The sequence below is a fragment of the Pseudonaja textilis genome, chromosome 8 (assembly GCF_049901715.1).
Source record: "Pseudonaja textilis isolate UNSWEBS1 chromosome 8, rPseTex1.2, whole genome shotgun sequence".
NCBI classification, from domain to species: domain Eukaryota; kingdom Metazoa; phylum Chordata; class Lepidosauria; order Squamata; family Elapidae; genus Pseudonaja; species Pseudonaja textilis.
In genome coordinates this window covers 33,050,993-33,078,730 of record NC_141997.1, presented here as the reverse complement: position 1 = coordinate 33,078,730, position 27,738 = coordinate 33,050,993, and the positions used below count along the sequence as shown (strand labels likewise).

The window sequence follows — 27,738 nt, the reverse complement described above, 5'->3', positions numbered from 1 at the left end:
GAAATGAATCTATGCAGCCAAATGAAATGCGATGAGGGAAAATATTAAACTTTTGTCTGGATTAACTAAGAGGAATTTGTGACTTCTGGAATGTTCTTAGCTTATCAGGCAACAAGTTTAGTTCCATTTTGGGGAGAAATTGCTTCAACTCAAGAGTCAAGATGTTCCTCTAGCTTGCCTAGTAACCTCTGCCAAAGTATCTATCATCAGAACAGCTGGTATCCCGACTCTATTTCACCACATCATTTTGCTTTCCTAGTTGATCAGCCCACAAGTATGACTGATGGTAAGTTCTCAGTGTTATTTCTTTTGTGATCTTTTTGCCCTTTTCCATTTAAAAGTCCTCCTAATGTGATTTCCCAAGCTTTCTAGTTACTACTATGCTGGATGCATTGATGGAAGTTTGGAGCTGTCCCTAAAAATAAAGAATATTACATGTGTTATATACCTCCTAGAAGTACTGTTTATAACTTTCAAATGTTTTTAAATATTTATTTTGCTCTGTCTTTGTTTTTATAGATTTTTTCTTCCCTTCTCATATAGAAATGGGAATCTCAAAGAAATAGCCACAAGAAATTGTATAGTTGATAAGTTTGGTTTAGTGGTTAAGGCATCATGCTAGAAACCAGGAGACTGGGAATTCTAGCCCCATCTTAGCCATGAAAGCTATCCGTATGACCTTAGACCGGTCAGTCCAACTCACAGGGTTGTTGTTGTTGGGAAAAGAGGAGAAGAAAGGTATGTTGGATATGTTCCCTGCCTTCAGTTATTTGTAAAAATAATAAAGGTGGGGTTCAAATAAAATAAATAAGATGAGATAAAAAGGGGGAAAGCTCTGCTAAATTAATCATCTATCTGTTGTTGGTCTTAATTATCAACACAAATTATTTTTACTGTCCCAGGCCTCTAAATTTCATGTCTGTGATTCTGAATTATAGCTAGTGAAGCAGAAGAGTCATAAAATAATAGTTTCCAATGAGAAAAGAGGTTAAGCTGAGTTTTCCTCATCTATTTTTATAAACAAACTCAGCAAAGGCAGACAGATGTAAAAGCCAAGCTCAATTGAACATCTTCCCTACCTTTCTCCATTGGGTACTTGTTTTGCTCAGCTCTCCTGAAATTATTCCCATGAAGGAAAAAATATTTTACGTCAAATGGCCCTTAAACTCTTCATATCTGAAATACTGGGCAGTTTTTTGTAGCAGAGTTTGATTGTCCTGATTAATGGAGGAAGAGACTTTCGTTCCCTGCTAGTTTGAATGGCAACGTTACTGAGATTTCTGACGGAATATGCTTTTTTGCACAAATTTGCTTTAATGGGAAGACAATCCTTTCAGATAAATCACTTTCTGGTTTACTTAGGACACTGGTGTGCGATGGAACTGCTACAGGCAAATGCGATATCTTGGAGTACAGATGATAATGTTTATCTCTGTCTGTTTAACAAGTTATGTTTCCTGTGCAATTTCAGCCCTGTTTTAATAAGATCTGCCAGCAGCAAAAGAGCAAGATTGTCATGTATTGTATTTGGAAATTTTTCTTAAGGATTGGGCTTGATGAAGGTTTGTCCTTCCAACACTTTCCTTTTTAGTGTTACCATCTTATATATAATCATTGTGATGTTTAATAACACTGCTCGCTTAAAATGAATTGCGGCTCTCCCTAACCAAATATAGTCAGAGAAGTAATGATCAAATATAATTGCTACACCTCCCTTTCTTAAGTGTGGCTATAAGGGAGTCTTCAAAGTTGGGACCGGAATTTCCAACAAGTTTGATGTGGCCATAAATTAAGTCAGATCCAATTTTATGATAATTTTTATGGTGGTTGTTAAGTCACATTGAGTGAACCCAACTTCCCTGATGGGTGTTTTTTGTTGGAAGGCAGAGATAAAAGTTGCAAATGGCAATCATGCAATGACAATAGGTTGTAAATGCAAGCTGGTTGCCAAGCAGTCAAATTGCAGCCATGTGACCATGAGGATGGTGTGATGGTCATAAGAGCAATTTGTCAGTCACTTTTTCCAAGACTGCCATGATTTTCAATTGTCATTCAATGAAGGGTTGTAACAGGAAGGAGAGAGACAGAAAGAGAGAGAAGTTCTCTGAGGACAAAATGGGGCAACTCGTGGTAGCCAACTCACCACATTCAACTTGTCCCAGCCAATTCACCATAGCCAACTTGCCATGGCCAACTTGCTACAGGAGAACTCACCATGGCCAACTCTACTGAAAGTTGATGCGGGACAATTCAAAAATTCAATTTAATTATTTAAAATAATTTTTAAAATATCTTAATTTTTGTCATTCAATTTTCATTTTGTCCTTCCTTTAGCATCCTTTCTTTAATGATTCTATTCCATGATTTCTTTGATTTTAGTGTAACTCTTGTCCCATGGCAAGTTGCCCTGTGGTGAGTTGGCTATGGCGAGTTATCCTATGGCAAATTGGCTGAAGCAAGTTGATGGCAGTGAGTTGTCATAGACTCTACCACTACCAAAGATGGACTCTCACACAAGTCCAAAGGCTTGAAAGATTAAATCTCTGATTATAGTGACCGAGTCAGACTGGATCCTGCAACAGTATCCTGCAACATGTATATTTCCCTTCATTTGTGAAGGATTGTAAGTTGAGAACTACCTATAACAATAACTTAAGGAGAAGTTTTCCCCTCAAGAAGCTGTTTATTGGCCAGTAATTGTGTAAGTAAAGTTAAGCCCTAACTTAGATAAAACTAAGGGAGAAGTAAGCAGCACCAAAAATCTTCATTTAGCTGGCTTAACTCCAACGAAGAAAGGAGCTTTTCTCCTCTATCTTTGCCTACTGCTGTGATAATTCCATCTAGTCATTTTCAGTCACTGGAAATGCTAATCCAGCAAATTATATCTGATTTTACCTGAGCCACATCTTGAAGAAATGCAACTGAAGAAAGAGACTTGGCACTGATCAAAATATTCATCCAAACTAAATAATTAGGAAATATATTCAAATATGTTATTAAATCAACTTTGGAAGATATTAACCCTCTTGAGTTTCCTTCTGTTTTCTACTGATTTCCTGAGATATTTGTTAAATTGATTGATTAGGTGCCATTAAGTCATTGTCAACACTTAGTGACTACATAGATAGAATTATTATTTTTTGCATAATAATTTGTCCCTGATCTGGTCTTTCAGTTTTTTTTTCCTGATGGTGCAATCATCACCACTGTAACTTAATCTATTCACTTGTTGCTGGTCATCCTTTTTTTTCTTTTCCCTTCCACCTTTCCCAATCTCAGAGCTGTCTTCAGAGAGCTGGATCTTGGCATAATGTCCAAAGCAGGGTAATCTGAGGCTGGTCGTGTGTCTTCAGTGAGAATTCTGGGTTGATTGTTGAATTGGGATAGATACAATTAATATTACTATATTCTAGTGCTGGGGGAGCAATAATGAAAGAAAACCATATCCAAAACTCATATTTGAACACCATTTTAAATAAATTACCATATGGGGTTGGTCAATCAGATGTCACTGGGATATTTTACTTTTTTAAAAAAATGTCACCTAGTCCAAACAGACCAATCAAATTTTATTTGACATATATTGCTTAAGTGAATATGGAGACAGGACTTTCTAGGCTAACCCCTAGGTTGTCTGAATGTTCAGTGAATCTCAAAACTCAAATCTTCCTTCCTCAATCTATAATAAGGAAACAATATCAGACCAGAACTGAAAGCCTGGTATTTGTCATAAATACATCAAAGGGTTGATAAATTTATCAGAGAGTTTTGACATCCACTTTTCTCTCTCAGCTATGATAGATATCATTTGCTTAAATGTCCATATGTTTTAATCTCTAGTGTTGACTTGGATGATTAGTGGATGAGTGTAATTTCAGAATCCAGAAACCCAACTGCAGATTCTAAAAGGTGAAATTGGGTGGAGGGTTACAAAGTAATTTGTATTTTGCAAACATTTACTTTGTTTTATTTTGGGGGTCCCCATACATCTTGAATAATTACTTTTTCTCAGTGATCGAGAAACTAAAAAGGTAATATTTCTTTGACATCTTTATTAAAGTTCCATAAAGGTAGATAGATAAGATAAGATAGATAGATAGATAGATAGATAGATAGATAGATAGATAGATAGATAGATAGATAGACAGACAGACAGACAGACAGACAGACAGATAGATAGATAGATAGATAGAATTCTTTATTGGCCGAGTGTGAATGGACACAAAAAGAATTTATCTTTGGTGCATATGCTCTCAGTGTACATAAAAAGAAAAAAATACATTCATCAAGAATCATAAGATACAACACTTTGTGATAGTCATAGATTACTAATAAACAATCAAATAATACTAGGAAACAAATAAAACAATATAAATTGTAAAGATACAATCAACAAGGTTATATTCATAAGTGGGAGGAGATAGGTAATAGGAAGGATGAAAAGAATAATAATACAGTCTTTGTAAATAGTTTGACAATGTTGTGGGAAGGCGTTATTATAATATGGTAGCCAATATGTCTGTCCAAGTTTAAACACTGTGTTGAACCTATAGCCATTCACTCTATTTTACTCAAATAATTTAGGTGCACAACATGAATTTCAAAATAAATGCAGAAAAATAGCCCATAAAAATTTGCTACTGTGAAATGAATTAAAGTAATAAGCCCTTTCCCCCCTGAAAATGATTTAACTGCATAGTTCTCAGAGCAATTATTTTGGACAAAATGTTTGCTAATTATATTTCTTAGCTGAAATAAAGAAATACCCTATTCCCTATTATAAGAATCAGAAAAGGTACAATAGGTTGCAGTTCACATAAAAATGGCAATCAATAAAAATGTTGGCTACTAACAAGGCATATGACTTAATGGTTATTTTTAATTTACAATTGAAGTTAGTAAGCATAGAAAAAATATCCTTGGTGGTAGTAATAATTCCTGTAATATGCAGAAGAAGGACAAAAGTATAGGAGAAGAGCAGGCAGAACAGGGGTTGGAGTTTAATGTGTCATTAGTTTAGAATCCTTAATTCCAACATGCATTCCAAGTCCAACCCCTTCTGAATTCCATTGACCCTTATCTGGCAGCAAATTAGTATTGAACTTTAGTTGACCAGATTTTTGTGCTTAAATAAATCTTCTGTACTGCAACCTTATGGATGATCTGATTTTTTGCACCTAATGTTAATCAGTGGGAATGCAAGGACTCAAAACTGAGTATGTGCTTAACTCTGCCTCCCAGCTGCACCTGCTCTTCTCCAACAGAAATAATTTGAAAAATTAGACCAGACTTGAAAGAACAAGGCAGTTTGGTACTATCATATTTTGAATTGTATTATCCAACTAGCTGTTTAACTCAGATTTTAGACTGGATTATAACATGGATACATTATCTTTATAGAGGAGGTAGCCTTCCTGATAGCTTCTGACTTTGATACAAATAGAAATACACAATCTATGAAAGATTGTTTAGTTATAAACAGTGCATTAAAAGTAGGGGATAGACATAGAAAAAGAACTAGTCTAGGCTTCCCCTTTGCTTCCATACTAAATATTTGTTTTCATGAATATGAATATGAAATATAATAACTCATATGAACTCCAAGGTTTGATTAATAATAAGACAAATATGAACATTTTGAGAGTTTTTCTTTGTCGCAGTAAGAAACATTTCACTGGTTTCAATGTCTCCAAATAAGCAGAGCAGATAAAAGGAATTACAGAAAGAAGGTAGAATATTTAGAGACTAGATCAAATTAAAAGTGAAAAATTCAGAAAATTTGCTGCGGCTTTTTTTGTAAGTTGTGGTGAATAGGATTGATAAAATGATTAAATGTATGCAGCAATGGAAATTCAGCGAAATATAAATATAAATATGTACTTAATTTGCACTTTATATTACATCTAGAGAAAACGGTGCATCTTATTGATGGTTTCTTATTGGTTAGCAATCTCTTGTTCAGTGATTGTACAAATCACTGAACAACAGTGATTGTGAGCTTGAACTGGAAACTGGAAATCCAATTGCTATTATTAAACCTATATTAATTGTTAAATTTTATTGTTAATTCTTAAAGTATATAATTCATTCTGTAGAAAATGTTCAATAATTAGGTTGGATAAGGTTTTATATTTGATGGAAATGTTACAAAGTTCAACAATTCTATAAAATGATTTAAAATAGAATGATTTTACAGTTTGAATTCTCCTTCTAACTAAATGCACAGTTTTACATCTGAACTTCTAAGACCCCAATGGTCTAGCAGAAAATGAAATTTATGTCAGGAATAAGCTTTAAAAAAAAAAATTTCCTTTGAGCTAGGCTTTATGCCTGGGGATTTCATTGCCATGACAGCAACACAAAAATGGCCTACTAGTGCCTTCTCCTGGGATATTTTTACTTAGTAGTATGACACAGAATGGATATAAGAAAAAAAAAGTCAAATATATGCAGTAAGTATATACATCCCCAAGAGACCTTTGCACAAACGTGAGGTCTCTAACAATTATTCTGGCAATTGTGATATTGTCAGGCCTGACCCAGCTGGATCCTTAGGAAAGAAACACACTTGACTCCATTTGGTCGAAGTAATAGGTTCTTTTACTAAAGTTTAGTGTCTGAAGCAAAAGTGAAGTATCCCCATGCAAAGGGTTACCAATTCTTCTTCCTGTGCCCTCCCCGCTTGGCCACTTTAACAGTATTCAATGGCATCCCATTGTGATTTTGGGGAATCACTTTGATGTCAGGTGCTTCTCGGAGTGGTTTAGCATTCCTTTCCCAGGCCAAGCATCCTTGACGACTGGCTTATTCCAGTTTGACACCTCTGGTTTCTGTCAACATGATTCCCGCCCCCCTTTTCATCCGTCTTCTTCTCTCTAACTTCCCCAAATTCCTTCCTCCCCACCTCTTTCCAGTTATGGCAGGGTGCCAATAAAGTAAAGCGAAGCAGCTGAAGAAGATGGCAGACCTGACAGATATGCTAAATTCGTTCACATTTAATGTTAGCCTCCTGCAGTTTGTGTTTCAATTCTTTGCAGAGTAATGATTGTTTTGTCCATCTCTTTCTCTCTCCCTGCAACCCCAGCACATATTCTTTTTCAAGAAAACTCTGGATTCAAGGAGGTCAGTGCAAGGAAAAGCTTTGCCTAACGCTGTGTCCCACAAGCTCCTCTTAATGGCTCAGCAGTGAGGCCAACAAAAAGCCTGACATAGCCTGAATACAGAGACTGAAAGCTTGCTGTTAAAGTACAGTGGCACAGAGAGCCATTATAGGGAATTAAGAAGAGGGTCAGAAAAGATAATAGCGGTAGGAGAGAAATAAGCTTGTCCTTATGGTTTCCCAAATTTCCTGGAAGGACTGATGGTGAGGCAAAGTATATGTTGTTCAGAGAAGACCTGAATAAAGACATGAATAAAGAGAGCAAATGCACATTTAGGAGGTATTTAAAAAGAAAGAAACAGGAAGATTTTTGTGAAAAGTAAAACTAAGAAAAACTCTGGGTTGTGGGAGAGGGGCAACCATTGCTCATTCTAACATTTAAGGGAAGTGAAGCACAGCGGAATTGAGTGGAACAGTCTGTCTAAGGACAAATGTGTTTGTTTGTTTTCTTTCTCCCATTAGCTGGCAGATAATAAGCTGAATCTTAAATAGATTAGAAGAAATCAAATAAAACCTGGGAAGAAGAAGAGCAGCAGCAACAGAAACAAAGGAGATTTCAATCTTTGATAACATATTTAGGGACAATAAATTTTGATTAATATAACATATTTAGTTCAATAAAAAGTAGAGACTTCATGAAATATCTATGTAGTTTTCTTGACAGCAATATGAACTTGATATGAATCACCTCAAGAAAACAATTATTTTTTTTCAATTTTGCCTCAGTCCTGAGATTTCTTTGAGATCTTCTGGTGTCCCAACACACCACTAACCAAGTTCAATCCTACCTAATCTAAGATCAGTCAGTACAGGTAGTCCTTGACTTACAACCACAATGGAGCCCAGAATTGATGTTGCCAAGTAAGAAACTTGTTAACTGAGTTTTGCCCCATTTTATGACTTTTCTTGCCACATTTGTTAAGTGAACCACTGTAGTAGTCAAACTAGTAACACGGTTGTTAATCTGGCTTCCCCATTGACTTTGCATATCAAAAGATCATAAAATATGATCACATGACCCCAGGACACTGCAACCATTGTCAAGCATCCAAATTCAAATCACGTGACTATGGCGATGCTACAATGGCCATAAAGTGTGAAAAATGGTCATAAGCCATTCTTTTCAGTGCCATTGTATCTTTGAATGGTCACTAAATGAATTGTTGTAGGTGGAGGACTACCTGCATTGGACAGCTTCTGTAATTTTAGTTCATAGTCTGCTCAAAGGTAGGCAAGAGGGCAGGTGAGGAGAGAAGGCAGGTAGTCCTGGACTTATGACTTTAATGGAGCCCACTGTTCTGACCTAGGCTTCCCCAACATCACGAAGCTGAGTCTTCATTCTAATAAACCCCTTTTATTTAATTTACAGTGAATTTCTCTCCAGCAAAGTCCCGGCCAGCCTTTCAAGATAGTTCCCAATTACAGACCTTTAGCAGGCTTGGAGAGTGGCCAAGCCAATTATCTTTCAGATGCCACAATACTTGGCAAGAATGCAGGAATGAACTAATTGTCTCCTGCAAAACCCCACTCCCTTTTCACTCCACTTTTATTCCCTATGGGAGGGGCCATTCCCCATCCACCTATGGCTTTACTTCCAAGTCAACCCTTGTTCCTTAGCTGTTCCCTTCATCTGGCAACTCTGTGCATGCGCACACTGGGAATAGGTTCCAGCTGTCTTTCTGCCTCACCTATGTCCAATTCTGAAGGCAGCTGATAACTGTCAGATGGCTCTGGCCCCATCTCTGCCTCCGATGCAGAGCCTTCCCCAGACTCCAGGACTGGCCCATGTTCCTCCCCAACCTCCTCACTGTCCGAATCTGCTGCCAGCTCTGCTGGCCGCTGACAGGCCACAACACCCACCCATTGTAGAAGGTTACAACAGTCATTAAGTGAAGCATCAAACCTTACAACAACCTCCATCCTTGCTCTCCCCAATGAATCATGAAACAAATGTGCAGGTCATTAAGTGGAGCATTGGGTGATTGTGGGGTACGCAGGACCTTGGAGGCCTAGCACAGATCCATGCCCACCTACTCGGAGCTTCCCAAGGCCTGCCCTGAGGCATCCAATGTTCCACTCTCTGTCCTTTGGGATTCCCCCAGGTCAGAGACTGTTCCCAAGCTAACCATTCAGTCCCACCAGGGAGCCTAAAGAAGCTACTAATGCAAATGGCAGTTACAGCTTCTAGGCCTTTGCCAACTGCTCATCCATCCACCTCAGTGACTCACAGGACTCAGACTACTCCTCACCCACCTCTCAGGAACTGCAGCCAATGTAACTTTTGAACAGGGCCGCAAGTATCTTTCCAGGGTCTGTTGTAACTTTGGACAGCCATTAAGAAACCAGACATATGTTGAGGACTACCTGTAGGGAAAGATTGAAAGGCGAAAGGACTCTGCTGTCAGGGCATAAATCCTAAAAACACCATAGTTTTCCTCCAGTGTTGTAATGACATGCTAGCTTGGTGTGATAGGTAGAATTCATTTTGCTCCCTCTGCAATTTTTCTTCCATCTCCTTGCATTTGGAGAGTAAATTTATGCAACAGAAAGACCTCTGTACAGGTGTGGAAAGGGAACTTCATGAGGACAGTGGTGACACCCAAGCAGGAAAAGCCCAAAGGGAACATCAGGACAGCCATAAAACAAACTTGCATAGGAAAAGAGATTTAATAAAAGGTATTGAAAGAAGCCCCCTAGACAAAAACCAAGTAATTAAGAAAGCTAGGGAAACAAGAAAAAGAAATCCCTTACAAACAACAGGTCATGCCAAATCAGCAAAACAAATAGACAAAAGATACGAAATAAATTCCATAGCAGACAGGAGATTGCCACAAAACAAATATAAGAAAACATTAGGATGAAACTGATAATCCAATTAAACCACCCCGCGGAGTTTACCCTCCGGCGGAAATGAAGACAACCCCTGACAGGATTTAAAACATTAAGAAATACAAACACAAGCACTCACACACAAAAGGAGAAAAAAGTATAAAAATCAGGGGTTTATTATACAAAGCTAGCTAGCCCCAGGAATGCAGACTTCTTGCTATCTCTCGCCTTCCTGAAAACTAAAAAGAACCAGCTTTCAAGCAGTAGTCTGTATCCTTGCACCAGAGCTCTCCCAGCAGGAAAATCGAATCCTCAGAAGAAAGGCATTTTAAGACGCCTTTCAACAAAGGAAAGTCTTGTTTATTTAAAACTATAATGTAACAGTGAGGTACAGGAGAAAAGAACCAAAATTATGGCCATATAAAAGTAATTTAAGTCTGAGACAGAAATGTAATTTGAAATAGTGTCTCAAACCTGACCTGACCTAGTTCTCACAAAGATGAAGGAAGGCGAGGAAGCATATTTAGACTTACAAGAACCAGTTACTGTAACCTAGGAATGATAGTAATACTAGCATTCTTAATTTTGGTTTTCTAGTCTGGTCTACTTCGAAGGGCTGAAAAATAATTACAGTATGAACCAACTGTCCTTTGTCTATCTTTCCTCACCCAACAGGTGAATGCAAACAAAGGATCCAAGGAAGAAAACATTGCAATCTCAATTGGGCTCAGACAGGGAACTCAAAACCAATAATCCCCTGGTAAGGGGGTGGGGAGCAATAGTTTGGAAAGGGTTGAAAAGAAAGGTAGAAAAGAATCCTGCTGTTGTTTATTTATATCCCACCTATCTACCCACAATATTGGAAATGTGGAAAAACAGGCTGATGAAAACACTTAACTTTAATTTTGACCTTTAAAGCAATAATTATGATTGCACCAGTGTAATGGACTGTGAAAACTCTAAAGTCCATATTAGTAAAACTCTGCAAACTGATGGGATGGCACAATTAAGAGGCTGTACAACAATAGAAGTGGGGGGATAAAACACATTCTGCTAGTGCATTCTATTTCACTATTGAATATTGGGATGCATAAGATAGATGTAAGCAATATTTTTTAGTGATCAACCCTTCGTAGTTTGTAGATTCAGATTATTATGTTTTTATTATAGATCTTTCAAGGAGATTCATGAATCTCATGAAGACCAGTGCTAGTGCTTGTTCTTTTTTACTGAAAGACTAAGGACATGCAGAAACAAAAGCAGTTTACAATTAAAAATGCATAATTTTAGTATTCATAGAAGTGGTGAGATTCAATTTTTTTTTACTACTGGTTCTGTGGGCGTGGCTTGGTGGGCGTGGTAGGGGAAGGATACTATAAAATCTGCAGTCAGAGGTGGTATTTGCTGGTTCTCTGAACTACTCACAATTTCTGCTACTGGTTCTCCAGAACTGGTCAGAACCTGCTGAATACCTCCTCTGATTCACATGCAGTTCATCCATGCTTACTATCCAACTCAAAATCCATCTCCATCAACTATATTTAAAATGCATGTGAATTGAACTGGGATGTTTACATGGCCTGCTTCTTCAAGGTGATGACTCCAAAGGATTACAATTCCCACACATGTTTATAGGTTCCAATGAAGTATCAGTAGTCCATAAAAGTGCAGCTAGTCTCACTGGTACTTTTTCCACATCTTCTATTGGAACTATTTGCTCTTTTGGAAGCCATCTTCAGTTGTGAAAATTGTCTCTTCTCAAGTCTTCTTTGAAGTATCATGCTCCTCATTTAGTAGAGCCCAATGTCTTCTTTTTTGACATCTGAGATGCATTGAATAGTATGTATTCCATTATTATGCACTTCAACTTTCATACATACTTATTTGTACCTTCACACATATACAGTACATTGCATAGAATTACATGTTCTTGTATCATGACATTATATAATACATTATGGGCTAGTGACAATATATTGGGATTAATATAATTATACCTGGTAAACAATTTAACATATTTTAACAATCTAAGGGGAAAAATACATGAGACAATATAACTATCATATATGACTATGTTTAGTCCAGAGAGCTAAATATTAGAGCTATAAAAATCATGTTTGTTTGTATGTATGTTTGTTTATCTGCCCAACTCACACATTGGTGACTCTGGATGGCTTACAAAATTTAAATTTTGCTATTCAAGCCGTCAATTTGACTTAGAAAATCATGTCAAGTTGAGTTCCAGGCTTAAAAGTTCCAGACTCAGAAAATCATGTCAGGTCAAGTTCTAGTGGAATCTTTTATGTAGAAGGAAGACAAAGGTGTGTGTGTGTGTGTGTGTGTGTGTGTGTGTGCGCGCGCGTGTGTGTGTTGCATTTGAGTAAAAACATTCAATTTGTTTTTATTTCAATTGGCATTTTATTTGAATTAAAATATTCTGAACTGAATATTCACAAATGCATAATAAAGATTTTCATTGTTACATCTTATTTTGAACTCCTATGAAACCCCCAAAGCCAATTGTTCACTTCCTTCCATTAACACATAACAGTTTAGCTTCTCATCTCATCAGCGGTATTGCAATGAGATTATGATTTCCCCCCTTGGCTGCCAGTTAAATGCACTCACTCTGGAAAGCATTTATATCAAGCTCTTCCTCAGACCATTCACTCCCCCTCCAAATAAGTCCCATGGAAGTCTATGAAAGCTGAGCTGCGCTGTTTATGAGCAATGCATCTCTGGGAAAGCATCCAAATTTATGAGCATTTCTTTACGATCAGCACTTCAGAACAGCCCAGGTTTTCAGAACAAACAACAGGCCAAATTTTCAAGACATAACTGGAACGTTTTTAGACTTGTTGAATATTTGTGGAAGTTGGAGGAAAATAAAGGTATTAAAGGCTCTGAATCCTTGGGGGAAAGAACATATAAAATCTGCCTGTATCATCTTCTTCTTCTTCTTTTAATGACCCCATAATCCCTTATGGGGTGGAGTCTGAGCAACTGAATGGAGCTACCAGAGTGTTTTAATGGCCCGATGCCTTTCCTGTCACCAATGCGGAGTTTTGTTCAATTGATATATTCCCATTGTGTCCAGAGAGAGAATTATCTGCATCTACCTAGGATCAAACTCACAGCCTCCTGATTGTGAGGTGAGAGCTCCACCTCTAGGCTACCGTATCACTCCTAAAGTATAACTATATGTTAAAAGTATAACTAAAGTATAACTATATGTTAGGTTCATATTGTCCTATCAGCTAAAGCAGATCAGAATACCCCTGTGTACATAACTATCAATGCTGGTTATAACTTATCAGTGGGGATCAGCTGTCTCAAGAGGAATTTGGCTTATGCATGCAATGGAACGTTTGCAAAGTCACAATGCACCATGGTGCTGTTAGCCTGTTTTTTTCCCCTTGAACCCTGAAATGGTAATCATATTTGTAACTCACAATCAGATTTTTCTTCCTATCCCAGCTTCAGAAAACCCCTTTTTTTCTAGGTTCACTTGTTTCCTTTCTCAGAAATATTCCCACATCTACCAGACCAACTCCTAGGCCGCATAAGAGGCTGCCGTTTGTGGAGCCAGAAAGGTTGGGATCACTGTACTAGACAACCCATGACTGGTTGGGTCATCATTTCAGAGATATCTCCTTAACCTAACAGTTGAGCAAAAAATTCCAGCAGAAGTGAGCAGAACCTTTGACTTCCTGCCACCTACCAAATTGACTTTCTACATGGAAAACTGGCAGGGAGCATAAGAAGTGATGATCATGTGACTTCCTAAGATCAGTGAAATACAGAAACAGGGCTGTTTAGTATAATTTACAATGTTTCCTTTTCGTTGTGGTATCCTTCTGGTTACTTGAAAGGCACATCCATGTTGCTTTCTTGGCAACAATACATAAGTGTTGTTTTGTTGGGTGGGGTTTGGGATTTTTCATTGGTTTCCTATCCATGTATTAACTAGACCCAAATTTGTTTAGCTTTTCAAGAGACCAACCAGTATGAGGCCTCTGAGAGAGACCCATGAATTGATTTCCTAAGTAGCTGGGGATTTTGCTTGTTTGTCTACAGTATTTGACACCTGCCCCAATCATATAGCCTCAGAGCAACATAGCATTAATACAATATAATCAGGATTATGTCTACATAAAATACATATAGATATTATTGATTGCCAACTTTATCCAAAAGCAAAGACCAGCTTGAACTCTTCTATAGAAGATATGTCCCTCTAATTCTCTAGCTGCATCCTTCTGTACTAGCTGGAGCTTCCAGATAATCTTCAAGGGTGGATCCATATGACATTCGGGAAATGAGTTTCCATCTATTCAATCAGAATAGAGCTGGAAGGGACCATGGAGGTCTTTTAATCCATGCCCCTGCTGAAGCAGGAGACCCTATACCATTTCAGACAGGTGGCTGTCTAGTCTTTTCTTAAAAACTTTCAGTGATGAAGCACCTACAACTTCTGAAGGAAAAGCTGTTCCACTGGTTAATTGTCCTCACTGTTAGGAAATTTCTCCTTAATTCCAGGTTGTCTCTCTGTTTGGTTAGTTTCCATCCATTGTTTGTTGTCTTGCCTACTGGTGCTTTGGAAAGTAAGTTGACCTCCTCTTCTTTGTGGCAGCCCCTCAAATACTGGAATGCTGCTATAGTATATATAGATAATATATAGATAATTATATATCTTCTATAGAAAATAACTATCTATGATAGAATTCAAGACTTGTATGATGATGTTAAAAGGCCTTATTTATTCTTACTTATTTAATTCCTCAGTCTTATAGCCTGGTTCAGTCATGAGCTAACTTTAAGTGGCCTACAATTGCAAGTTAAAAGATTAAAATAATAAACAATTTTATGTTGGACTAGAAGATCTCCAAGGTGCTTTTCAACCTATTATTCTATCATCTAAGTACAAAACAAGAAAAGTTCTCATATCTCACACCACAAGCAACGATCTACAATCAATAACACAAATCTTTATTGTGAGTGTTTAGTTACATTATCATGTCCCAAGCTGGTTGGAGCAGCCAAGTCGTAATAGCTTTCTTAAGTGCAATACGGTTGTGCCAGTTGAAACATGAGGTTGAACCTATTCCAAAAAAAGGGGGAAACAGTACAGAAGGCATGTCTCCATGACCCTAATGATGACATACCCTTGGCTTAGGACCCCCCAGGGAGCCCTCCCTTACAGATATATAAGATTTAAGTATATGGTTCTCTGCTCCAAAAAAACACAGAAAAGTGAGACCTTGCCTGATCGCCAGCGGTCAGAGAGTTTGGTCCAAACTCAAGCTGTTGGAGTCAACCAAGCACATGTTCAGGGAAATGGAATGCAGCAGCAATGGAGAAGCAAACATGGTCCGTGACTGTCATTCCCACCTAATTAATTAGTCAGCTAGTCTGAATGTAAGCCAAAAGCCAAAGAGCAGAACAAGAAGCAAGAACGTAGATCCAAGGTTGGTGAGTTGTTTCCAACAGAGTCCAGTGTTTGGCAGCTGTTCTTAAGAAGCCCAGATGCAGGCATTGCTTAATGATATGTCTCTGAAACTTCTGACACAATCTAGGACTCTGCCAGTAATTGCCCCTTATTTATTGATTAATTAAATTTCACTGATACAGTGACATTGGTTAGCTTACACACTAATTAATATTAAAAAGTTTAAAAAGTGCTAATTAGAATAAAACGTTAAAAATTTAAAGTTAAAAATTAAAAACCAAGGTGATGGGAAGCTTGGAGTGAGAATCTTTCTACCTCATCAGCTACCCCAATGTAGCAAACCTGTGTCAGGGCTCAGAATAAGCAACAGAGTCAAGTTTTAGGCTCTTCTGAAAGGCCAGGAGTGTAGGGATGGATCTCACCTCTGATAGGAAAATATTCCAGAGGGCAGGACAGTGCAGCAGAAAAACCTCTTCTATTGGACCCCAGCAGCTGAAATTCTTTGGCTGACAACATCTGAAATAGGCTCTTCCCATTGGAATGAGTGGGGCAGGTTAGTCCCATTGGGATTAGGTGGTTCCTCCGATACCCTGGTCTCATGTCCTTATCATCTGAATCCTCCTGCATTTGTTCCTGCTGGTTTTCTATTGAATAAACTTCAGTGGCTATTGTTTGCCAACTCCTGAAGCTGACAACCTGATGAATCTCACCCAGAATTCCTCAAAGTGGTTAATATAAATTGCCATTGGTCAAAGAGACTAGCATGTTGTCGTGGTGGTGGTGATTATTGCTAGTCTTATTAGTTAAAGTAGTATTCATTGAATTATTTTTGTATAATGAATATTTGAAGGTTGATGAACAATCTGAAACTTCATGAGGAGAAAAATGAGCTGAAGAGCTTGGGGAGCTATCCGGGGTGGCATTCAAAAATCCCAGCAACCGGTTTGCTGCATGATTGCTGGGTGGGCATGACCATGGTGGGTGTGGCCTACCGGAACTTCCGGGAGGCCATTTTTTGCCTTCGCAAGGGTTCAGAGGCTTCCCCTGGGCCTCTGGGAGGGTGGAAATGGCCTCCCCCAGGCTCTGGAGGCCCACCAGAAGCCAAAAACAGGCCCATTTCCAGACTTCCAAAAGGTCCATTTTCACCCCTCCCAGAGCCTCCATAGGGACCCTGCACTTACCTGCATCAAAAATGGGATGCGTGGAGACTTCTGGAAGGGATGGGGTGGGCAGGGCCAGCTGGTTGGTGGAATACCGGTTCGGCGAACCAAATAAAAACTTAACATCCGGTTCGCCCAAACCAGTCCAAACCAGTAGAATCCCACCCCTGGATCTATCTCTTCAGCCTCTGATTCAGAGGAATTCATAACATCTTATGGGGACAGGTTGTCGCAAAGAAACTCAGGTCTTAAATGAGGCTTTAAATATTACAATCAGCAAAGAATCTCAGGTCTTAAATGAGGCTTTAAATATTACAATCAGCCCTTGAATTGCCCTCCAAAGCCAAGTGGTATTACTGCAGTTGGAATGGAAACCTTTAATGCATTGGTGTCCAAACGTTTGTCTTGTCTTGGCCACTCTAAGTGATGAGGAATTGTCTTGAGCTGCACATAAAATATATAATACAATTAACGCATAGAGTATATAATCACATGATAATGTTAAAAGTTTATGATCTTGTGCAACTGCATTACTATCTATCCAGGGCCACATGTGGCTCCTAGGTCAAGAGTTGGACGTGCCTGCTTTAATGTCACTAAATAATGTCCTTTTTGTTAAGCTGAACTTTTGTGGGCTCATGTCAATGAGTTTCATAAATCAGATGTGCAAAAGATTTTATTTAACCTTTCTAAGTTATTCTTTTGCGACTTCAAGATTACAGCTCAGTATGAATCAGATAAGAGAAAATGCTTACTTGTTTTTTCTCAAAATGTAATTCCATTAGTTGGGTTCATACAAAGAAAATGACTACCAAAGGACTGAGATTGCCCAGAAAGTTACTGTTAGGGATAACAGAATATATGTGGATCCATACTTCATCTCAGAAAATAAAGGCAAAGAATAGGGTTTTTAAACTGGAAAATCAGTAGATCCATTGTTCTGTTTCAGGATTGTTTATACTATATTTTGCTAATTCCCTAGCTGTTGGTTCAACATTCTTTAATCACCGGTTCTGGATTCAAACTGTCCAAAATGTTCTTCCTGGTGAGGAGCATCATATGAATAGAATTGGGCCAAAGTTGATTTGCATTGATAGAGTTAAAACAATAATCATAGTATTTCTATTCATGGATTATTTGAAGAACCATATTTTCCCAGTTACACCTACCCATTACACTAGAGAAAGCAGGTAGGGTATGTTATGGTCCCATCTCTTAAGGAAGGCCATTTAATGGGACCAAGAATGACTCTAGCTTTGGTAGCTCCCTCTCTGTGGAATACCTTCCCTACGGAAGTACAACTTTGACATTCTTTCAAAAGACCTTGGAGATGTGGTTTTGGCAATGGGTCTGGGGACTCCTTGATGATATGGAGCCATCAAGTGGTTGATTTGATTGTTATCACCAGGAGAATGGGGGGTTATTGGGCTTTGTATTGAGTTTTTTTTCCTGTAAGCCCCACTGAATCAGCATGAGTAAGTTGTGCGGCCATATAAATTTTCTTAGCAAACAAGTAAAATACATTTCTGCATTAAAATGTGCAAAACCTCAAAGAATTTGAATGAAGATGCTTTGATAGTTGTTAGTGGCCTCCCCATCCTTGTAGGACAGTATAGCAAACTTGCAATTTCTTCACTGTTTAAGCCATATGTGACATTAGCGTGAATCTTTTATTATTTATTTATAGCTTGATTGATAAATAATTTCTTCAGCCATGAAAAAAGGATTCCTCAGAGAGACTAACAAAATAGACGTAAAAACAACAATTCCCATTAAATGAATAACATTAATTCAGCAAAGAGCAGAATCAGGCAAAAAAATTTAAGTGGTTGAACGTGAAAAACAAACAAGGCAATGAAGGAAGGAACGAAACAGACGGACTATCGTGAAAAAGTGTTTTTAAACGAGGCAATTTTATCATGCCACAGGGGAGAGAAAGCGCTGAGGAGGAAAATATCTAATCCTATTGTTGTTTCTTGGCTGACACAATCCCCTAACACATTCTCCTAAGAGATTCTTTATTTTTCTGCTGGGTTATTTAATACTTATTTGAGGTATTTTGTTTGCTCTAGAGCCTGACAAAGAACATTTGTTTGATTTTTGCAAAAGGCACTGTGCCGGCTTCTTCAGGGAAGGTACGACAGAGAAGAAAGAAGAAATGGATGAGTAGGCAACATTGGTAGAAAGTTCAAGCTTACAGTATGAAAAGTCAGTTTCCTCCATCTTTCTTCAAATTAAAACCTGCAGTTACTCTAGCACTGCTTTTATTCTTTTAAAAAACATTGGGCTTCTGCCCTGCTATTAGAGTTACATTGGTAGAGCTGTGCATTTATTGTATTAAAGTGTCAACAAGTCATCAAAGGTACTATTGGAGCATACAGGGTGGACTAATTGTTAGGTGCTCAGTAAGTAACAATTATGATATGGTCAGATAGCATAATAACCTTGTAATAATAGATTGGGCCCCAGCATTGACTTCAGGATATCTATATATTTCTATTTCAAACATTTCTACATCTCTTTAGTTTGGAAACAAACCTATTTCAGTGGCCAAAATTTGTATCATTTTTTGTTGTTTTCTTTCTTTATTAGTGTATGATTGATGCATTGAATCTAGTCTTGTTGTAATTCTGCAAAACCTGAAAATTAGTTTAAAAACTTCCCATTCCTGAAGGAAAAGCTTACTTTTGTAACAGAAGAGGTTTATGGAGGAGGAGGAGGAGAAACTGAGCAATGTGAAACTCCACAGAGCACGCCATTTTGTTTCTGCCACAGAGAAAACTTTGTGGAAGTCAATCATGTCTGTCTCATCCAACATAATGTTCCCCTTATGGTTTGCTTTGAAACGGAAACTGATGATGAAATGTCAGAGTCCTTAAAACCAAATTGATTTGGGCGCAAGGGATTTTTTTTTAATGGCTTGAAACCCTGGGAAGAAGTTTAGCTTTGCAAAAGCAATGACAGCAATTATTGTATTTTTTCTTCTTTTAAAAAATTAATTAAAATTAAAATTCTCAGCAGAGTCAGGGAAGCAAAATTCTTCCCGATGGTTAATAATTTCCCTCCCACACAATATCTTGCATTGGGGAGTATTTTGGGTATTCTGGATAAATAGAGTTTTCTGTACATTAGAAACATTTTTTTAAAGAAATCATATTCTTATTTTAAAAAGTAAAGTAAGAAACTCTGTAGTAATTTCTTAAATTCCTAACAACGTACACATCGTTTACTGCATATGAAGCAATACAATTTGCAGCCCTTGGGAAAGTGAGCAGCCCATAGGAAATTTGCAGCACTTTCAAGCTATGTGTAAGTCCATGTGGAAACTGCATGCATAGCAGGCACACTGTCTATGTAACAAACCCCATTTATTTTATTTTAAGTTATTTATTTCTTCGTTATAGGTTCAAAACAGTGTACAAGATCAGTGTTTGAAAATGTAGGTTTAATTACTTTTGCATCATCCTGACATGTCATAGTGCCTTAACTATAGCAATGGTTGATGGTTCCCCTAAATATCTTTCAACTAATATTATTCTGTTCCAAATTTCTCTAGAAAATCCAGGTCAATATCTTCTCAGTTCCTAGTATACCATATTCTCTTGATGTGGACATAAATGGCCTATCAAAATTCTCTATCCAATTTTGTGGGGACAATTTCCCCCAATTTTATGAGAACACCTTGTATAACAATTTGTTAAACACAGGACTCTTCCTTAGCAATGACAATAGCATAAATACTTTGGATAGTTTTAAATATTAATTATGAGATATATTCGCTATGGCCTATTGGGAAAAGTCTTAATTAATTAAAACTTTCCCCACTAGACTATAATAAATATATCTCATTGATTAATGTTTAAACTATTATCAACTTTCTGACTAGAGGTAAAGATGGCTCATCTCAAACCAAGCTGGGTTGGGCTTTTTTTTTTTTGCGGGGGAGGGGAGGTTTGCATCAATATGGTGTCAATGAGTTGCTGTTCTTTCCTTCCAAGATTACCATTTCTACTTCCCAGTTTAGTCTACAATTCTGAGATTTCTGATGATCCCATATTTAGTACTAGGCAGAGCCTACTTCGTTGTTTTTCTTTTTAGATCAGCCAAGATCAGCTAGTCGTGCCACTGATGCAGCAACTGCCCACTCTGCAGAGAGAACTATCACAATCCACATCAGTTGCATACATTTAAATGGTTGTAAGAATGTATTAGAACTTAACACAAATGCCTACTTTGTGAGCGAAGGAGTTGGACAGATAATTTCTCCAAATGAATGGGATTTGCTTCAGCCATCATTAAACAAAGTTTCCCCATGATGTTGCCCTAGACTAGGTCTGTCAAACTCAAGGCCCAGGGGCCAGATCCAGCCCACAGGGTGCTTAGAACTGGACCACAGTGCCACCCTGGAAACAGCAAAGGACTGGCCCGCAGTGCCTCTGCCAGTGAAAATGGAGCTCAGGAGCTCCATCTTCACTGGCAGAGGTTTGCAGGAGGTCATTGCAGCCAAAAACAGAGCTCAGGAGGAGCCCATTTTCGCTGGCAGAATGCTTGGGTCACCACAGGAGCCCCTGACATGAGTGACATCGAGCTGGCCACACACACCCTGGCCACATATACCCTGCCCACTCCCCAAAGTCAAGCACAATCCTGATGCAGCCTTCAATGAAATCAAGTTTAACAATCCTGCTCTAGACAGACGAATGGGAAGCCAAGGACCTCAGATCCCAAAGAGAGAAGCAAAAGAGTCAGAGAAAAAGTACAGAGGAGCAACCAGGATGATTAGGGGACTGGAGACTAAAACACATGAAGAACGGTTACAGGAACTGGCATGGCTAGTCTAGTGAAGAGATGGACCAGGGGAGACATGATAGCGGTCTTCCAATATTTGAGGGGCTGCCACAGAGAGGAGGGGAGTCAAGCTATTTTCTAAAGCACCTGAAGGCCAGACAAGGAATAATGGATGGAAACTGAACAAGGAGAGATTTAACCTGGAAATAAGGAGAAACTTTCTCATAGAACAATCAACCAATGGAACAGCTTGCCCACAGAAGTTGTGGGAGCGTCATCACTTGAGACTTTCAAGAAGAGTTTGGACTCCCATTGGTCCGAAATGGTGTGGGGTCTTCTGCTTGGGCAGGGGGTTGGACTAGATGACCTATAAGATCCCTTCCAACTCTGATTATCTGTTATGTGTTATCCGTCTCTCACATGCACATAAAATCGTCTTGGTTATCTTACACACAAAGAAACACAGAAAGTCACATTCCACATGAAAATATGTTATTTGAAAGATTTCCTAAATGTGAGCAAATGTCATGCAGAAAGATGTTCTTAATTGTTTTAGTGGAATTTCTATGCCTGCTGCTCCTTTCAACAGATTTGCAGGTTCCAAAGCAGACCTTCGTAGCAACATAAATGAACATATCCAAGACACACCAAGAACTAGACACCTTTCAATGTCTCCTGAAGAGGACAATGGAGGTTTGAATCACACAAGTTTGGGCCATCTGTTTTGAAGGCACCCTCCAGTCTGCACTCAAAAATAGGAAAGGTAGATGGAGGCCAGTGTTTTTAAAAGGCAAGGAATAAATTAACATTTTAAAAAGACATGATTATTTTTATGAGTATGCTGATATATAGATAGTGGTAGTATGCTGCCGGTTTGTACCAGTTCTAGAGATCCGGTAGTGTCAATCAGCAGTTGGCCCCACCCACCCGCACCCGCCCTTTTCTGTCCTATAGTTCCTTTGTTTGTAGCTCAGCTGATTCATGTGGCAAAGCAGATTACCGCACCTCAGCTGTTTTACTCATCAGCACTGACAGTAAGGTAAGTTTTCAAGCTTAAAATTGCCTGTTTTAGAATGCCCCACCTGTGCGCAAAGCGCACATTAGGCGCACGTGCATGCCCACAGAACTGGTAGAAAAAAAAGTTTGAATCCCACCACTGGATAATCTTCATCTAAAAGTAACAGCAAAACGCTTCTAAGAAGAGCCAGGAGAACCTTGAGAGATGCAACCGTTATAGTTGACATGGTTGCTTAGTTGAAGAGTTCCATTAAAAGTTCCATGCTTAAGTTCCATTAAAAAATCATTTTATTAACACTAAATATTTTACCAAGCTTAACTATGAATCTATTTGACACCATTGGTCTAAGAAATAAAAGGTTAGGGAGACCTCCTATAGAAATTCAAATTATATTTGGGATAATTAGAGATTTAATTTTATAAATGTGTGTGTTACATATTCTGGATATGTATAAGACATATTCTCATATATAGTTTGGTCATAGTGAGTACTGAGTAGTGCTTACTTTGAATGGGGTGGCTTTCCAAGTATAGAGCTAGAAGGTGACAACTAGGAGAAGACATATGTCCTGTGATGTCTTATCTGCTGCTTATCTGTTTGTTAGCCCAGTACTATTTGCAGTACAGTTTTGAATCCTCCCTCTTGCTATTGACTGATGGTCAACATCCTGATGATGATAATGATGGTGATGTCCATCTCCACCTTTTTCTCTGCCGAGCAAGATACATTTCTTCTTTTTCTTAGTTCAGATCATAACCTTCTATGCTTGTCCTAAGCTTAGGGGGGAAAATACAGGTGGGTAATTCTGCATTGTTTCAGTTGCTAATGCTGTGATTGACTTTTTTTTTTATAAATATTCTTCTAAGCTAACAAGAACACAAGTTATTCCCATATTGTTATTGGCTAAATCTAGTGAAGAGGATCGAGGGAAATTCAGTTAAAGAAAATATATTCACATTTTCAGTAAAACATAATATATTAAGACATTGAGGACCATCCTGTTATGTTCAACTTTTATATTTCACTGTTTTATTCGATGATGTTAGACATCATAGTGCCAGTCATCTAGCATGAAAGTCATTTTATCCCAAACATGGATTCATAGAGTTATGTATAATAAAATTTATTAAAATGAAAATGAGTAGTGGTATAAGAATTCTAGTCAATGTACCAGGGCTCAATATAAAGCCAATGTATCTCAATGCACATCAGGGTGTAGACTTTCTAAATATTTCATCTCATAACTTTATGGTTCACTGGAAAGTATATAGAAAGCTGCCGCTGTGTGTGTATACCTAGGAGCCAGTTAAAACTTTATTAGACTGAAAGCACGCAGGCCATAAAAGAATGTTGTTCCTGTGTGTTTTCTATTTGTAGTTGTTTCTTTTTTCACATAGGTAGCCAAGTGCAAAAGTATGGTACATACCAATACTATGTTGAATGACAATGAGGCATGCATTAGAGGTAAACCAGTTCATAGGCTATGTTAAAGAAAAGCTATTGCTTAACTGTTGTTTCCGTTGTTTGCTATGAGCATTTAAAAATCCTTTTTCTGTGAGGTGGGATGGTTCAGCAAAATTAACAATCCACATGTGCGTGGACTGAGCCTGGCAAGGCTGGAAGCACCAAACAGGAACACCAAAATATGACCCTGCACTTTCATGGCTGAGAGGCAAGTGGCAAAAGTTCAATTAGCACAATGAGAGAAAAAGATATTTCAAGATTAAAACTAAGAATGGTTATTATTTTTTAAGATGGTTTCTGGGCAGGATGTTTCCGTGCCATGTATATTTCTTGTCTCCTACTGCTTGTGATTATTGTATATGTATTATGGACCTTTGGACATTGGGGACGTAGTGGAGCTTTGGCCTTCTGCTTGCACTGGGAATATTTTGTAGCTGATGAAACTGGATCTTCTGGATAGATATTTTTGAGTGCAAGAAATGGCAGTACCAGACTTTTGGTTTATGGAGTGTGGAGGACCTGAAGACAATCACATATTTCAAGTTTATTAGCTCTTTGATTTGCTTAGTAGTGACTAGACCCTTAATGGCAAGCCTATGCCACATGTGCCGGAAGTGGCACACAGAGCGATCTCTCGAGGCATGCTAGCTGTTGTCCGTTGTTCTTCTGGGTTCTGGCACATGAATGCACACCAGCCAGCTGGACTTCGCATGCATGGGAGTGCCAAAAACCAGAAGAGCAGCTCCCTGGTGCACATGCATGCACTGGCCAGCTGGCCTTTGCGCATTAGAAACCGGAAGACCAGGTGGCTGGCACGAATGCATGCGCCGGGAAGCTAAGTTTCCAGTTTTCTGGCACTCCTGCGCGCATGCGTCAGGGAGCTGCTCTTCTGGTTTCTGACACACGAGCGTGCTCCTGTTTCGACACTTGGTGGTGAAAATGTTCACCACTACTGGACTAGAGCTTTTGAGCTGTTGCTGTTTCAGAGGTCACCAGATTACAAACTTTTGGGAATCAGAAGTTAGACTGAAACTAAGAGGTTGAGGCTGGCAAAGCGTCTAAGATGATTTAGCATCATTTTCTTGACATCTTTTATTTGTTTCTTTGTTTATTCAATTTCTTCAGCTGTCCATCTCCATCAGGGACTCTGGTTGACTTACAATAGCAATAACTGATTGCTGATTGGTGGCTTTTGAGTACAGGTAGTCCTCAATCTTACAACAGTTCATTTAGTGACTGATCAAAGTTACAACTGCACGGAAAAAATGACGTATGACAATTTTTCACACTTATGACTGTTGCAGCATCCCTATGGTTCCATGAATAAAAATCAGATGCTTGGCAACTGACTCATATTTAGGTGGTTGCAGTGTCCTGGGGTCATGTGATCTCCTTTTGTGACCTTCAGAGAAGCAAAGTCAATGGGGAAACCAGATTCACTTAACAATCATGTTAATAGTGATTCACTTAACAAATGTGGCAAGAAAATGGGGCAAGCCTCACCTAACAAATTTCTCACTTAACAACATACATTTTGGGCTCAATTGTGGTCATAAGTCAAGGACTACTTGTACAATTTAATGTGCTGGCTTTGTTCCATAAAGCCTTTTTTACAAAACTGCCTGCCTACTCCATCCAGAATTAGCCTCACCTTCTAGAGTATCTTGGGGAAACATCTACTTGACTAGTGCTGATGATGCTACCTGGTTAAGAGTAATGAAACGTCTGCAAGAAAACAAGCAAGATCAGAGAACACCAAGGATCCCTCATTTCCACCCTGAGTATAAATAATCTCCTTTATTGGAAACATCTACTTTGTCTCTCTTCTGAAAGTTGAAGTGAACCATACAGTTCTGCTTCTCCAGAGTGGCCCCAATATGATGGAAATCTGCCTAGTTCCCTTAGTTGGTTTCCAGAAAGATACTAAACACAGAATTATTTGGGAAAGTGTTTTAACTAAATTTTAATGAACTATACCAATTTGAAATTTTATTTATTCTCCTTTTTTATTTTGGTTATATTGTATATTTGTTTAATTTGGGGGGGTTGTATTATTAAATTTTCAATTATGCTGTGGATGCTTTAACTTTTTTGCTGTTTTTACACGTGGTGGAAGCTACTAAGACATGCTGCATTATAATAGGATATAAATGGGGAGGGAAATAAATAGGAATTGATCGTTTGATTCACTTACAGATGAGCTTAAACGTGAACTTTATTATTATAGCTCCTGTATCTACCATAAAAACAAAGGCTATATTTGAACCTTCTCCTGATACTAATGCCTCAGTTTCCACAGAAATTTATTCTTGCGCCCTACATGAAGAGGTCATTTTGTGATCTTAATTTTTTTTAAAAAATTGGATGGTCAGCTTTTAACAAATTGCCATGATGAAAACCACAAGTATTGGGGGGGTGTTGGTTTGTTGGTATCTATGATCCTCAGAATGTTTTGAGGGGAGTTCTCAGAACAGGATTTTTTTTAATCATTTCACTCATATGTCCAGTAGAAGGGTCTTCAAACTTTAAGACTTGTGGACTTCAACCCCAGAATTCCTGAGCTAACATGACTGGAGGAAGAATTCTGGGAGTTGAAGTCCACAAGGCTTAAAGCTGTCAAGTTTGAAGACCTCTGGTCTACTAAATATATGATGGACAATATGCTCATATGCTTTAACTCTCTTTCTGGCCTGATTCAGATATCTGATTAAAGTCATGAGATACACTGACAAATTCCAAATAACAATAAAATAAAATGCGGGGAGCTATATTATATGAGCTCCAGCATCGCCTGAGGTTAACGGATTACTGTAGACGTGAGTTAAACTTTTGAAATTGTTTGGTGCCTTAAAAAAAATTCATGAGTAACTAAATCCAAATGGTTATTAAAGCAGTTTCTTATTCATTTCATCTATGAATAGTCCCACAGATTAATTGGGATTTCAAACTTTCTATCCTCTCCATTTCTGCTAGATTTATTTTCGAATCTTTCTTTATAAGAAAAAGAATCCCCTGGGCTTTTCTTAAAGCTTTTTTCAGGCTATGGATAAGCAAGAGGTTAGGTCTTGATCAAACTTCCTTTCTGCTCATCATCTTTTTCATACATATTCATTATCCATGGATTTTGACTGTTTGATACTGGCTTAAGATGAGCTCGATTGGATTTGTGGAAGCAAAGCAATTGGCAAAGTGTTCGGAATATTTGTAGATCTCCTCATGGCCCAGTTGAATACATTTCTCTATTATTAGGTGTGATTTGGGTATTTGGGTAAGGATCTTCTCTACCTGATGAAACTATTCTTTTCTCCTCAAGTTGGTTTTGTATCTTCTGCTGAAGCTTCTTTTTATGACTTTTTTTTCCTTTTTCCTACTTTTTTGTGGGGTGGGGGGCTTTTGAGTCAGTCTTGATTCCTAGTGACTGGCTGGAGAGATTTTCTTGGCAGCATTTTTTAGAAGTGGCTTGTTGTTGCCTTCTCCCTAGGGCTGACAGGAAGTGACTGGTCTCAAGTCACCCAGTTGGCTTCATGCCTAAGTAACTCTGTTTTTTGGTTCCTAGCCTGGTACCTTTAACCATGGCACAAACTGGTCATTGGGTGCCTTCTTACCAATGGTGGGATTAAAAAAAATTACTATGGGTTCTGTGGGTGTGGCTTAGTGGGTGGCTTGGTGGGCATGGCAGGGGAAGGATACTACATTCCACCCCACTCCTGCAGGAAGGTTACTCCAAAATCCCCATTTCCTCCCCACCCCACTAACCTGCTTTCCAGCTCTGTTCTCCTGTGCAGGGCAACAAAAGAAGACTCAGCTGATCAGCTGGGACTCGGGAGGCAGAGAAAAGATGGGGACGGGGCTAGTCAGTGGTGGTATTTGC

At 38.4% G+C, this 27,738-nt stretch overlaps 1 long non-coding RNA gene across 1 annotated transcript in view; it reads left to right on the top strand.

Annotated features, from left to right (window-relative positions):
* Positions 1 to 261: 261 nt before the first annotated feature.
* The window catches only part of LOC148125169 (uncharacterized), a 50,626-nt gene continuing 23,149 nt past the window's right edge, over positions 262 to 27,738 (top strand). The window contains exon 1 of the long non-coding RNA XR_015744508.1: positions 262 to 286. This is a non-coding gene — a long non-coding RNA (uncharacterized LOC148125169). The remainder of the gene's footprint in view (positions 287 to 27,738) is intronic.